The sequence below is a fragment of the Culicoides brevitarsis genome, chromosome 3 (genome assembly GCF_036172545.1).
Source record: "Culicoides brevitarsis isolate CSIRO-B50_1 chromosome 3, AGI_CSIRO_Cbre_v1, whole genome shotgun sequence".
NCBI classification, from domain to species: domain Eukaryota; kingdom Metazoa; phylum Arthropoda; class Insecta; order Diptera; family Ceratopogonidae; genus Culicoides; species Culicoides brevitarsis.
In genome coordinates this window covers 3,702,630-3,718,786 of record NC_087087.1, presented here as the reverse complement: position 1 = coordinate 3,718,786, position 16,157 = coordinate 3,702,630, and positions in this window count along the sequence as shown.

Genomic DNA, 16,157 nt, shown 5'->3' with positions numbered 1-16,157 from the left:
ATTTTTTTTCCTGTTTTTACGATTAATGTAGAGAACTTCTACAGAGTTGAGTATAATTATGGTGTCTAGTTAATGATGTAACTTTGCGCGTTTGTTATGTTTTCTATAGATTATTTTATTTATTGTATTGTAATGATGAAAGAGTGAACTATATGAAATTATTGTTCTTTTAATGTGACAAGTGATTAATGGTTTTTGTATTACTTTTGGTACTCGTCATTATGATTACTTTTATGATTATTCGTCATTTTTTCAGTTTTGCGACAAACTACCACGAATTTTCTGCCATCAGTCTATTCTCAAAATGCTATAAAATAAAGTTTGCTTGTTTATGCTTTTTTGTGTAAAAATAATATAAATAAAAAACCATCAACTAACTCTATTAATATTATAGCAGTGTTAAAAACTCCGCACACATAACGAACATAAGGTTCTCGTCGTAAAATAAAATATGATACAAAGTCAGCAGAGTAACAGAATACCACTCTCTATCATTTCCGTTCCCTTAATTAAATTTGTTCTCTGCTTCCATGTTCACTAAGTAGAATAGAATAGATAAATGTTGTGCTTTTTAACATCGATTTTTTTTTCTCTCTAACGGACGCTTGTTTATTTATTTTTTTTCTTCTTTATTTATTTATTATTACTAAAATACACAAAAATTCTGATATTTTTTTCCTATTTTTACCGAATTATTCTAAAAAATATTTTTTTATTGGTCAATTTAAAGGCAATAGGATATATTTTTTTTATTTTACTATAAATTATTTTTTTTAATATTTATTTATTTTACGCCTGTTTTATTTATTTAAAATTATTTTTCATGATTTTCGTTTATTTTTTTCTAATAAACAATTTTTTATTTAATTAGTTTTTATTTTAACTATTTTATTTTGGGTTTTCAATTCAAAATTCATTTATTGATTTATTCATATTAAAAGAGTGTTCTATACATTTATTAATTTTTAATTAGTTCCTAATGATACCTAATGAAAAATATATGTGTGAAAGTCGTCTTGCTGCAGGTTTTCCTCCTGAAAAGATACAAAAAATTATTTTATTTTAATTTTAGATTTTAAAATTTTTTTTTGTAAAATTTTTATTAAAAAATTAAAAATAATTTATTAAATAATTTTTTTAAATAATATTTAATTTTTATTAAATATTTTTTTAAACAAAAAAAAATATAAATTAAATTTTAAAAAATTAATTTTTTTTTTTTTAATTTTAAAATTTTTTTAATTTAATTAATTTTAAAAAAAAATTTCAAATAATTTTAAATTTTAATCTTTATTAATTAAATTTTTATTACATTAATTAATTTTCGAATCATAAAAATTTTTTTTTTTGAAAAAAAAAAAAATAAATTAATTAATTAAATAAAAATTTAATTGAAAATAAAATAATTTATTAAAATTTAAAAATTAAAAAAAATATTTTTAATTTAATTATTTTAATTAATATTTTTTTAAAATCAAAAAAATTAAAATTTAAATTAAAAATATTAAAATTAAAATTTAATTAAATAATAATTAAAAATTTATTTTTTTTTTAAAAAAGCAAAAAAATATTTTTGAACATAATAAATTTTTTAAGTTATTAATTAATTATTTTTTATATAAAATCATAAAATAATTTTTTTTAATAAAAATAATTTTGTGAAATTAAATTTATTTATTATAATTTGTAAAAAGTTCAATTAAATAAATATTTTTTTTCGAACCAAAAAATAAAAATTTAAGAAAATTAGAAAAAATAAATTAAAAAATATTTAAATAAATTTAAAAAAAATATTTTTACTAATTAAATATTTTTTTAATAAAAAATAAAAAAATTTTTATCAAATAAATTTTTTATTAAAAAATTATTTTTTTTTAAATATTAATTTTTTTATAAAATAATTAAAAAAATTCAACTAAACAAATTTATTTTTTTTTATTTTCAGGATACAAAAAAATCATTTCCATTAATCCAAGCGAAAAAAAAAATATTTTTTTCAACAACAACACAATTACGATTAAAAGCACGCTCAAAAACACTTCAAAAAATTTACAACGAAAAAAGTCAAAAAATTATTAATCGCATAATCGTTGACTATATCAATCAACGAACATTCATATTTCATGAAAAACATATTTTTAAAACAGATTACGTGTTTTTCGTGTAAAGCCTCCCCTCCTCTCTCTTGTTCATTAGTATTCATTGCACACATTCACTCGACATTCAGCGACGCAACATTTTACACAAAAAAAAAGCTGCAAAAAAGTAACATTTATCCATATTTGTTTCATTTTTCGCTTAAGAGGCAAAAAATTATCTGCATTAAGCAAAAACTATTTTCCGTTGGAGGAACAAATTATCGCAAAAAAGAGCAAAAAAAGATTAAAAGTTACAAAATTTCAACAACTAGTAGATAATGAACGGCAACCTTTTAACTTAATTTGCACTAAATTTCGGCAATGTTGGAACAAAAGTAGAACTAAATGATAGAAAGTGCAAGAATAACATTCTACTTTATTTTTTTTTTGTCTTTCTTCCTGCTCGTTTAATAATGCACATTTAACTCGACAGACAGAAAATTTTCCCTCTCATACAAGAGAAAATTGGGGGTATTCTTCTGTACTTTTTGAAATTGTTCCAAAAACGAAAAAAAAAAGTTTTAGATCCTGACATTTGACACGATGATAAAGTTTTGTGTGAGTTTTATTGCATGTACAACTCGTTCATACATAAAACATCATCAAATTTATATTTATTTTGAGAAATCCTCGTTTTTAGGAAGAACGACGACTACGAGATGCAAAAGGTGATAATAATATGAGAAGAATCTCACATCAACATAAAAATTAAAAGGTTCGCGGTTAGACCGAGAAACCGTACAATTTTAGGAAGGAGGAGATGGAGGAAGGAAGGAAGAGAAACCTTAAAGATAATAATGATGTTTAGTCAAGAGACCTTTTTACACTCGACTAAGGCAAAAGCAAAACAAAGCAAAAAATGAGAAGTAAGTTCGCCCAATATTTTATTTATCAACAATTTTGTTTTGTTGTTTTTTTTTTGGGATGAAGATTTTCGTCTCACTCTTTGCGTTAGTTTACGGTTTTCCATTTCATTGTGCATTTCTCACCTTTTTTTAATACAAACACCTGATTCGATACTTATGTGACCTTTATCCTTTCGAACACGAAAGACTTAGTAGGCGGTTCGGATTATGCGGAGATTTTGTGTTTCGCAACTAAAGAAATTTTAAAAATTTCATGAAAAACTTTTTAAACAATTTATTTTAGATTCTTAAGATATATTTTCGATTTATTTTATCATAAAAAAAATAATTAAAATTAATTTAAAAAAAAATTAAATAATTAAAAATTTTAATTTTTGGCAACCCTGAGTTCGATTTTTTTTTATTTTAAATTTTATTAATTTGACTTGATTTTTTTATTATGATTAATTTTTACTAATTTTTTTAAATATAAAATTAATTTAATTTTTATAAAATTTTTTTGATAAAAATATTGATATTTGGCAACCCTGAATTTGAAAATTTTAAATAGTTTTTAATTTTTTAAATAAAATATAAAAATAAATTTTAAGAAAATATAATATTAAAAAAAATTTAAATTTATCTAAAAATTAAGATAATAAATTGAATAATAAATTGGCAACCCTGAGCTTAAAAAATACATTTTTGTTTAAAATTTTGACAATTTGACTTAAATTGATTTTTTTTTTATTATTTTTACAAGGTTTTATAAATATAAAAATTAATTTAATTTTAATGAAAAAAAAAATAATATTTGGCAACACTGATTTTAAAAATTTTAATTTGTTCATATTTTATTTAATGGTTTTTGATTTTTTTAAAAAATTATTTTTAAGAAAATATAAAAATTAATTTTAATAAATTTTTTTAACTTTATTAATTTAAAAATTAAGAGTAATAATAAATTGGCAACCCTGAGTTTTAAAAATTATTTTTAGATACCTATTTTTATTTTTTAATTTTTTTTTATATTTTTTTAATAAAAAAGTAATTTTAGTCAATAAATTTAATAAAAAAATTATTTTTGGCAACCCTGTATATTTTTGAAATTAATTTTAATAAATTAATTAACTAATAAAATTGCTTAATTAATTTTTATTTCCAATCAAATATTTAGATTAAATTCATAATTTTAAAAATTGAAAGAAAAAAATAAAAAAATGTGATACAGGGTTGCCAATTAATTAAAAATTTTATTCTTATTTTTAAATTATTTTTGATACAAAAAAAAATTTTTTTTTTCATCAAAAATAAAAAAAATAATTTTCATTTTTTTTCATTTTGGATATTTAGCATTAAAAAAAATAATTTTCTTTAAAAATTTTTATTGTTAAAACATAAATCCTTCGCAATTTCACAGACAAATCGGGTTGAAACAAAGACAGAAAAACCACAGGAATTGTTAAATTTTTCGTCTTTTTAACCCCTTTTCTGACCCAAATTTAACAACATTTTTATGAGGCTTCCTTTCTCAAACCTCATCTTTTTTTTGTCTCACATGATTTTTAAACGAAGAAAAGAAATAAAACCAATACTCGTACGAATATCCGGCCTATTTATAGTTCGAGAGAGGTTGCTGCTAACTTTAGAGGATTTTTCTTGTTATTTTTCTTCCTTCGTTTTACCTTGACTTGAATTTCAAATACCTTCAGCGCAGAGCGAAAAGAGCTTAAAACTTTTATTTTATTTTTAAAATTTTATTCCGTGCAGTGTTTCAGCGGAAAGGATGGATGACGGCGGAGATGATCATCGTTGATGATGAAAAATCGACACAAAAGTAGGAAAAATTGTTCAATTTCCATTATTTTAACTTGCATTGCAGTTTCTCTCGTTTCGCTTCGTCTTGTTACCTTTTTTTTGTCGATTTATAATAAAAGTTTTATCTTGTACCGAAATACCTGAGGGGAAATAAAATAAGTATAGCGAGCTACTTGGAACATTATTTACCCCTTTTTTCGTCGTGTCACACATCCAGAAGAAAATAGAAAAAAAAATTATGGTACATTGGAATGATGAATATTTAATAAACTCCATTCTCTCGCATTTGCAAGTCGAAACTTACATGTCGACGACGACGGCGGGGAATTAACGAGAAATTCTCGTTTTTTGTGAACTTATGCACTCAGAAGTAATAACAATAACACTATTTTCCATAAATAAATAAATAAAAACGGAAAATGTAATAATAAAATAAAAAAAAAACAGACGCAAAGGTCGCGATGATTATTTCCCATTTTTTTTTTGTTTTTCTTTCATCGCGCGAAAATTGAGAAAATTGACCTAATATTTTTTTTCGGTTCTTGTTGATTCAATTACGAAGGTTGTGAACATTTATAATAAATTTCTGCTTCATTTTTCACGAAAAAAAAAATAAAAATAATCGGATGACATTTTTGTCTCTTTGTGAAAAATTCGAGAAAAAATTTAATTAAGAAACTTGTTGAAATAAATTTTTCTGGTCAAGCCACGATAATTTTTCTTCTTTGATGAAACTCAAACTTTTGCCTTTGTTCAGTTCTCTTGCAGCAAAATAACGGAAAAAAACAAAAAAAAATCTCTTAAAAGATAAATTTTAAATAAGCTATTAAAACACTATTGCAATACGTTAAATTGTTGCCCTGATATTAAATTCATGTATTACCCCGGAGTGATTTAGAATTCATTTACATTTCCGCTTCTTTTTTTTTTTGTTTTCATCCGCAAATTGTCCGCAATCCGTATGTGTACGAAATTTGAATGTACAGCCAGTTTTTTCGAGTTATTTATCGCATTCGTACACCATGGAGATTTTCAAATGTTTTGCAAAGAGGTAATGAAGTCGACGAGTTGAATTCGGAAAAAAGGTTTGAGCGCTTTTTAAACCGAATCTGAAAATCGAGAGATTTAAACTTAAACTTTGTTAATTTCTCGATTCTTAGATTTGGTTTAAAAATTTCTTAAACCTTTTTCAAATTCAACTAAGAATAGAAACTTAAAAAATTGAAAAGTTACAAAAGTTGAAAATTTTAAAAGCTGAGAAAAAACTGAACTGTTTTTTTAGGTTTTAACAAAAGCTGAAAGTTGAAACCTGAACAATCTCTTTACTTAATTTTTGTCAGTTTTTGATTCTCAGCTCTTGTTTAGTTTTCATTTGATAGCTTTTAGTTTTAAAAACTGAGAATCCTAAGTCTTCAGTTTTTGAAACAAAAGCTAAGAATTGAAAACTAAACGAGAGCTGAGAATTTTAATCTGACAAAAGTTAACTTTCTCAAATTTCAGTTTCAAGAATTTGTTCAGTTTTTTTCAGATTTTTTAAGCTTTTTTCAATTTTCAGCTTTGGTTTGAAAAACTGAAGACTTTGGACTTTCAGTTTTTAAAACTTTCGAGAGCTCTAAAACTGACAAAAGTCTTAACTTTCAGAATTTAGGTTTAAAACTTTCAGCTTTTGAGTCTAAAAATTTTTTTTAGCTTTTAATTCTCAGCTCTCGTTTAGTTTTCAATTCTCAGCTTTTGTTTTAAAAACTGAGAATCCTAAGTCTTTAGCTTTTAAATCTAAAAGGTAAAAATTGAAAACTAAACGAGAGCTGAATAAAATTCTAAATAAAATCTTAAAAATTGAAAACTGACAGACAATTTCAAACCATTGAATTTCAACATTTTCCAATTAAATGCAAATCTCTTAAAATCGTTAAAAATGTATAATAAGAACAAATTACCCCACATTAAAACAAACAACCATACACACCGAACTCATACAAATCGAGTTCAAATAAGATAAAAAGCAAAAGATTATGCCGAAAAAAAAAAATACTTTTTCCATAAATTTTACTTTATCTAAAGGAGCGTATGAAAAACGGATTCATAACGAATTATCCTTTTAAATCATTTTTTACGCATATCGTTATTACACTCATAATTTCTGAAACTGAAAATATAATCATATCTGTCAGTTTTTTCCACATGACACACAGACACAAAACAAAAAATCATGACATGGGTTGCTTCCTTATCCTTGTTTAGTCACGAGAATTTTATTTGTTTAAGGACGACTTTTGATTTATTTGTCATACTTTTTGCCTCGGTACACGAGCAAAAAAAAAACGAGCATTTACATCAATTAAGAAAGCAGCACAATTTTCCGAAAAAGCAAAATGAATATTTTAGGCAATGAGTGTCAGTTTAATGAATTCAACATGACAAAGCAAATAAACAGAAGAGGGTTTCATATTGCACTCGTTTATTTGACTTTGCTGTCTTTCTCTCTTTGTGCTGTCCGAAAATAGGTGTATTAAGTTGTCAATATAGACAAAATGTGAAACAATTGGAAAAATAAACAAATTTATATGTCGAGATTCGTTTTGGCATGAAATCCGGGTGACTTGTCTATCGGGACAGGAAATTTCTATTAAAAAGTCTTAAATAAATGAAAGAAAATAAATTAAAATAATTAATGAAGTTCGGGGAACGCGCAAGCGATGTGCTTTTAATAATAATTATTTTCACCGCAGAGACGACGTCGTTTGTCAGTCTAGCATAGCAAGCCACATGCCAATTTGCATAATTAATTACCGTAATCAATATAATGATGTTTAATGTCTTCAACGAACGTATGTGCGATTCATCATCAAAAGAAGTCTCGACGGTTTCTTCTTCTTTTTCTTCTTCATAAACATGCGAGATTCCAATTTTATTATTTTTTTTTCTTTTATCTGAAAATGGAGACGACTTGTATTTTTTATTATTTTTTTTTCGTTTTTCATAAAAAAAAATATGAAAAACGAAAAAAATAAATAAATAAAAAAATTGGTCTTTAAAAAGAGAATTTCTTCTTCATAAACAGTTGGTGAATTTTTAATCATCAGCAATTCTATTCATGTTCGCCTCGAAATCATGTTTTTTACGACGATCGTTAACGTTACATGACTTTGAGCTCGTTCGTTGTAAATCAGCACACACACCTTGTCTAATGATTGCATGAAAAAATAATAAAAGAAATGATGAACACGCTCTTGTTTGTTCATGCAAGACGTTTTCTTCTTTTCTCTGTGAGTAGAGGGAAATTTTTGGCTGTTTTTGGAAAAAGTTTTGATGAAAGGTAGTTCAGCATTTTAACTTCCAGCTCTTCAGTTTTTAATTTTTTTAACTTTCAGCTCTTCAGTTTTTAATTTTTTTAACTTTCAGCTCTTCAGTTTTTAAATTTTTTAACTTTCAGCTCTTCAGTTTTTAATTTTTTCAACTTTCAGCTCTTCAGTTTTTAATTTTTTTAACTTTCAGCTCTTCAGTTTTTAATTTTTTCAACTTTCAGCTCTTCAGATTTTTATTTTTTTAACTCTCAGCTCTTCAGTTTTTAATTTTTTCAACTTTCAGCTCTTCAGTTTTTAATTTTTTTAACTTTCAGCTCTTCAGTTTTTAATTTTTTTAACTTTCAGCTCTTCAGTTTTTAATTTTTTTAACTTTCAGCTCTTCAGTTTTTAATTTTTTCAACTTTCAGCTCTTCAGTTTTAATTTTTTTCAACTTTCAGCTCTTCAGTTTTTAATTTTTTTAACTTTCAGCTCTTCAGTTTTTAATTTTTTTAACTTTCAGCTCTTCAGTTTTTAATTTTTTAAACTTTCAGCTCTTCAGTTTTTAATTTTTTTAACTTTCAGCTCTTCAGTTTTTAATTTTTTTAACTTTCAGCTCCTCAGTTTTTAATTTTTTCAACTTTCAGCTCTTCAGTTTTTAATTTTTTCAACTTTCAGCTCTTCAGTTTTTAATTTTTTTAACTTTCAGCTCTTCAGTTTTTAATTTTTTTAACTTTCAGCTCTTCAGTTTTTAATTTTTTTAACTTTCAGCTCTTCAGTTTTTAATTTTTTTAACTTTCAGCTCTTCAGTTTTTAATTTTTTCAACTTTCAGCTCTTCAGTTTTTAACTTTTTCAACTTTCAGCTCTTCAGTTTAAATCTAAGTACTTCAGTATTTAATTTTCTCAATTTTCAGATATCAAATTTCGTAAAATCTTTCATAAGCACCCTTTAATAAAAAGAAGCAACATCTCCTATCCTCACATAATCATAAAAAAAAACATCTAACGAAAAAGTAGATAGAGAGAGTTGTTTAGAATTTGTTTTGTTTATTCAACGAGGACGACGACGTGTTTCAATTTTTTTTCGTTTCGCTGTTTTTCGTGGAACAAAACGCGGGCGTGCGAACATGTCTTAACGCAAAACTCGAGTAGACGCTAATTTATTGTGGAAAGTCACACACATACACAACGACATCGCAAAATGGAAAGGGAGGAAATTCTTTGTTTTGTTTGAGTAGTAAATTATTGTTTCGTATTGTCTTTTCGAATAATTGTAGCACGTGATACTGTGTGTTCTTTTCTTTCCTTTGTTTAACTTGAACTCGTCATGGATCTCATAAATCGACGAGGAAAATTGTTTTATAATTTTCGTATTTTACAAACTATTTTATGATCACGTATTGTATAATTTCACGTCTGTTTCATATAAGTTGAAGTTTTTTTTTGTGCTCGAAAGAAAATTGTTTCAACGTGTCTTGAACAGCGATTCTATTATAAAGTCATTTACAGAAGAATTCAAGGAAAAATTGCATTCGTTTTGAAACAATCAGCGAATCTGCAGCAGCTGAGAACAAATAATCTGTTAAGATCAGTTAAACGAATGGTCATGTCATGTTTTATCTCGAACCGTAATTTCCATGCAAAACATTAAGATTTATGGATCAATCTAACATTTTCCTTGTTCTGCTCGTTGTTCGTGTTCCATCTATCTCGTGTAAATGAAACTTGTAAGCTATCACAAAACAATCCAAAATAATAATAAATAACCAGACGTCTTCTACGTGTTTCAGTGTCGAAGCTTCCTCGGAGCATGTGTGACGTGTATGCGTAACAATTTAATATATTAATGGATTTAATGGTCCAAAAATTCCCTCAAGGTTCATTTGATTTTGTGTCTTTGGCTCGAAATCTGAATAGATTTTCTCTCCTAAGTCTTTGGGGAACGGTAAAACGAAGAAAGGGTCTAATGTACTCATTATTTCAACTCAACTCCCTTTATGAACCAACCTACGACGAAACTGAGTAAAACAATAAATTCCATGTCATTGCCTTTGCAAAGAAAACCGATGATGTTACTGAAAATCAATAATTGAACCGAAAAAAAAGGAAAAATAATTGACAAGAATTAGCATGAAATTGTCATAAATTGTACTCGCAACCATCAATCGTTGATATGGCGTGAAATATTTTTTGATTTTTCTTCGAATCGCGAGGAAAAAAATGACACGTATGACAAATGATCAAAAAAAGTACTTTTTTATGTTAATAATTCATAAATTTTCACCAAAACTCGAGACTGTCCTTGTTCGAGAACAAAAAGAATTGTTCGTCATGAAATGAGAAACAAGAAAAACAAAAAAATGAATTCAAGATTTAATCCCGTTGTTATTTTATATTTTTCTTCGTTTCACTGAAAGCAATATGTTTCAAATATTTTTTTGATTATAAAAAATTGAACAATACCTTCGCATAAAGATTTCTATTATGATGGCATAGCTCAAAAGATCTAGTTACATTTATAATAGGAATTCAGGATTTGACCCAATAAAAGAGATTTACGATTTTCTGATTTTTGTTATGCTTTTTTGTGTGTGAAATGGGTTTTTTTGCTCTTTTCGTGAGAGTTTAAGTTTTTATTGAATTGAGAGGAATTTATGGTTGAATTTGTTTTATGGAAAATTGAGTTTTCATGTTGGGTTGTTGAACTTTTGAGTTTCGACTTTAACATGTTTTTGCTTTCAGCTTTCAATTTCTTTAGATTTTAGCTCTCAGTTTTCAATTTCTTTAGACTTTAGTTTTCAGCTTTCAATTTCTTTAGACTTCAGCTTTCAATTTCTTTAAACTTCAGCTTTCAATTTCTTTAGACTTCAGCTTTCAATTTCTTTAGACTTTAGTTTTCAGCTTTCAATTTCTTTAGACTTTAGTTTTCAGCTTTCAATTTCTTTAGATTTTAGCTTTCAGTTTTCAATTTCTTTAGATTTTAGCTTTCAGCTTTCAATTTCTTTAGATTTTAGCTCTCAGCTTTCAATTTCTTTAGATTTTAGCTTTCATTTTCCAATTTCTTTAGATTTTAGCTTTCAGCTTTCAATTTCTTTAGATTTTAGCTTTCAGCTTTCAATTTCTTTAGATTTTAGTTTTCAGCTTTCAATTTCTTTAAACTTCAGCTTTCAATTTCTTTAGACTTTAGTTTTCAGCTTTCAATTTCTTTAGATTTTAGCTTTCAGCTTTCAATTTATTTAGCTTTCAGGTTTCAATTTCTTCAGATTTTTGCTTTCAGCTTTCAATAAACCTTTAGTTTTCAATTTTTTTTAGTTTCTACTTTTACTTTCCTTTATTTTTTAATAATTTCCAATAAACTTAGATTTTCAGAAAAAAAAATTAATAAAAACGCTCAAATCAATTGCCATATCAACTTTATATCAGAAGCTCTTAACTTTTCATTGACATCATCACAATACATAAACTTCCCACAGCCACAAAAAATAAACTTCTCATCTGAATATTTTCTGTGTGTCGTCCATAATTTGTAAACTTTTTAGCATAGTTAGCTTTTGATATCATTATCTTGACAACGATCCCTTTGCATATACCAAAATTTATTCTTCTATTCGAGATGATGATACAGTTGCCTTTTTTATAAATCTTTTTTTTTTCGTTTTTTGTATTTTTTTTCTATTACTTTTTTTTCGGTTGTCGTCATCAAAAATGTATTTTCCATATTCCAATCAACTTCAGCCTGTGCAAAGACTTGGCGTCACACAAATCATCTCTTACGACAACGACCGATGTGTGAAAAAGAATAACATTAGAAAAATAAATTAAGTTCGGCAAAATGGCCTCATGTGCTATTAACACAAGGAACAAAAGAACAAAAAAAAAGGAAAATGACTCGAAATAAATCAATATCTCACTTCACTCTGCCATTTTTTTTTGTTCCTTTTGTTTTGTTTGTTACTGATACCATTTTTGAGGGTCACTTATTCTTTTTTATTTTATGAATATTTTCGTGTACAATAATAAGGTTGTTATAAATTATGTTAAATCATTTTGATTACATTTTTATTTCAGTTCCTGTACTTGTAAAGTGTCTGTGGTTGGATTACTTTATTATTTATGTATCGCGCACGACTTGCTGAAAAATGTAAATTCCAGTAATGAAAATTTTATTGATTTAAGTGTCATTGGCATGGTATGCAACTCAAAAATTGCTGACTTTTCAGGTAAGAATTTATTGCTTTTTTCCATAAAAAAAATTATTTATTGTCCGTAACTGATTTCTGATGTTTTTTGTTTGTTGACATTTTTCGTTGTATTCAGCGATGATGTGACAAGCGAAAAGGAAAATCAGTTATAACCATAACCTAACATATTATTTTTTATTGTTTAACCTACATTTGTATCGTATTTACATGAAAAATTTCTCAAGACATGACTCGATGTTGTGTTGAGTCGAGTTGAAGAGAGAAATTATACAACACAAACAAATTTTGACATCGTTTGTTGACATAGGAACAACCAACACATAAAATGATGAATAAATCAATGTCCTTTTTTTCCCTATAAGTATATTGTATATTTTAACAGACTTTCGTCTTACCTCGATGCAGTGACGGATGTTGGATTTGAGGATTCAATGGAGCAAAAATTCATCAAATTTATTCTGACAAAATGAAATTTTGAAAATTATTCCAATTAATTCAAACCAAGCATATAAAATTAATAAAATTAAAGCTTTTTTTTATTAAAAATCGTTTTCATGAATTTAAAATCAATTTTCATGAATTTAAGTTACAATTTTATAAAAATTAATTAATTTATTTATTTTTTAAAATAAATTTATTTTATTAATAAATTTTATTTAAGTTTTAATTTAATTGATTTTTTTAATTAATTAATTTTATTTAATTTTTAAATTAAATTAATTTTAATTTTATTTTTATTTTTAAAATTAAAAAATTTAATTAATATTTAAAATTTTACTAAATTTTTAATTAAATTCATTTTATTTTATTAACTAATTAATTTTAATTTAAATTTTATAGTTTTAGTTTTAGTTTTAATTATTTATTTAATTTATTAAAAAAAAAATTAAAAAATAATTTTTTAATTAAAAAATTAATTTGATTTTTTTATTTAGTTTATAAAAAAAATTATTTTACTAAAATTTTTAAAAATTTAATTAATTTCATCTAATTTTTAATTAAATTCATTTTAATAATTATTTTAATAATAATTATTTTAATTTTATTAATTTTAATTTATTTATTTAATTTATAAAAATTTATTCTACTAAATTTTTAAAAAATTAATTTATTCTTTCAATTATATTTATTTAATTTATTTTTTCTGAATTTTTAATTAAATTAATTTTTTTATTTAAATGTTTTAATTAATTAATTATTTTTTTTAAATTTTAATAAATTTTACTTAATTTTTAGTTAAATTCTTTTTTTATTTTTTTATTTAAGTATTTAATCAATTAATTATTTTAAATTTACATAAATTAATTCTACTAAAATAAAAAATATATTAAAAATTTTGAGTATAAAAAAATAACTTAAATTCATAAAAATCGATTTTTAATTTCAATCGATTTTGAATATGAAAACGCTCTTTGTCTCATGAGAGGGTTCAATTTCACAAACCCCTCACAAAATACGGAACTTTATTTTGCGTGTGTTTCAAATGACGCAAAAAAGGATTAATTTAGGCGGACACATTTCATTTATTACATCTTCTTGCCTGCTGCTGCTGCGAGATCGCCGTCGCCTGATAGGAACTGACATGCCCAATTCCAATTTTCCCTCAGAGACGCTTATCGTCATTTTGCATAACGCGGCGTTTTTCGTACTTTTTTAGGTACGAAAAATAAAAAAAAAACTCACAGACGAAAGTTAAGAGATCTCATTCTTCACTTTTATTATCATTATGATTATTAATGTACACGTATTACATTTCAGGTAATAACTTTTATTTCATCAGATAATAAAAAGGAGGAAAGAAGACACGACACGAGGCAACAAACAAGGCGTGTTTCACCAAACAAGAAAAAGTAACACGAAAAATAAATGTCTTGTTTTTTGGGTCGACGACGACGATTTAAATATTTAAAAATTCTTCTTTCGACCACTTAGTTGCTCGTTAATTATGTAAGAAGCCTTTAATTTTGCCTTTTTTAGTTTATCTTGATCATAGTAAAATTTTTTCGTAAATTTTTTATAGATTTTTTTTTATAGAAAATGGTTTATGAATATTTTATTTTTTAAAACTTCGATTAAAAATATTATTTCGGGATATTTAAATACTTTTTTTTATTTAATATAGAAAAAAAATATTTTACAGTAAAATAATTTAATTCACTAAATAAAAAAGTGTAAATGAAAAAAATAATTAAAAAAAAAATAAAAATAATTTAAATAATTTTCTTATAACTTTAAAAATAATTTAAATTTTTTTTTATTTTTTAAAATTATTTTTTTTTATTTTTAATTAATTAATTTTAATTATTTTTTTCTCAATTTTACTAAATATAAAAAAAACTAATTTATTTATTTATTTTTTTAATTAAATAAATTTAAATAAAAAATTAAATAAATTAATTTTAATAAATTTTACCCTTTTATTTAAATTATTTAATTTAATTTTTTAAATTTAATTATTTAATAAATTAAAAAAAATTATTATAAAATATTTTTTTCCTTATGAAAAAAAATATTTAAATAGGTATCAAAATTTATTTTATTTTATTTATTCTAATTTTTAATTTTAATTTATTTTTATTATAAAATTATTTTTTTTTTTCATTTTAGAATTTTTTTTAAAAGTTCTTTTTAACATTTTCGATGAAAATTCTTAACTAAAATCCATCGAAAAATTATCAAATCCCGGTCAATAATTTTCATTGGAAATCAACCGTCAAAAACTTCCCTCATGACTTGGTATAATGTCGATGATGGAAATCATTGATTGATGTCGACAACAATTGATACGCAATTAAAATGTGGTTTTATCTGTGATTTTATGTGAATTCGCATCAGCAAACAATGCCAAATATAATTTTCATTTAATGGACACTTTATATGGAGTTTGCACAGATGTTTATTTTGTATTTTTTTTTTCATCATCATCACGCGTTATCTCCTCATTTTTATATTTTCACGTCAACATTTTTCGGTATGACACTTTTTTTTCGTGCATATTGTTTAAATTTATTGAAATTTTTCATTTGTTTGCATAAATGGGTCAATATACAAAAAAAAGCATTTAAGCGAAAATAACGAGATAAATCTAATTAAATGTTGATATGAACAGCGCAGAATTTACGGAATTTTATCATTTTTCCATAAAATACAAGCGATACGCGCCTCTCTTAGCTAATTTTATGGAAAATTCACTGCACTACCAGACTTGAATAAATTTCGGCATTCATATTTAATTTATTGTTTAATACTTGGATGAGCAGGCAACAAACATATGGCCCGGAATTGAACACATGTCTAGCCTGCTGTTAGTTTTTGTGCCTCGCGAAAGTTAGTCAAAAAGCAATAAAAAACAAAAAAAAACTTTCGTTGACTGAAACAAGGCGCGCCAAGTTTTTCTCTCTTGCGATAAATTAATTTATTGGATCAACTGCCAACTAGCTACTCAGCTCGCACTGCATTTCATTTAGATCTGATTAAATATTTACGAAGTAATCCGTTGAATTTGATCTTTGCGCTCCTTTGCTGTTGATTAAATATTTAATCTTTCGTATTTTTTTCTTTCTCTCTTTTTAGGTTTGATGAATTTCCGAAAATTAAGAAGCCAAAAAAAAATTTCACACAATAAAGTCGAGCAACAAAAGAAGAAGTTAGTTAGTCGTTACCGATGACATGGAAGGAAATTTTTGTCATTGAAAGCACAATGTCAAGGCTTCGTCGAGAAGAACACGTGGAATGAGGAAGTAAGAAATATCTGCCGTGATTAGAGAAACTCATTGATCATCCTTTCCTTTTATGCTCCGTTTTCGCTTTGCGAAATTGCTTTGGTAAGTAAATGAAGCGGAAAACTTTATATTCCATTTGTTTTCCTTTT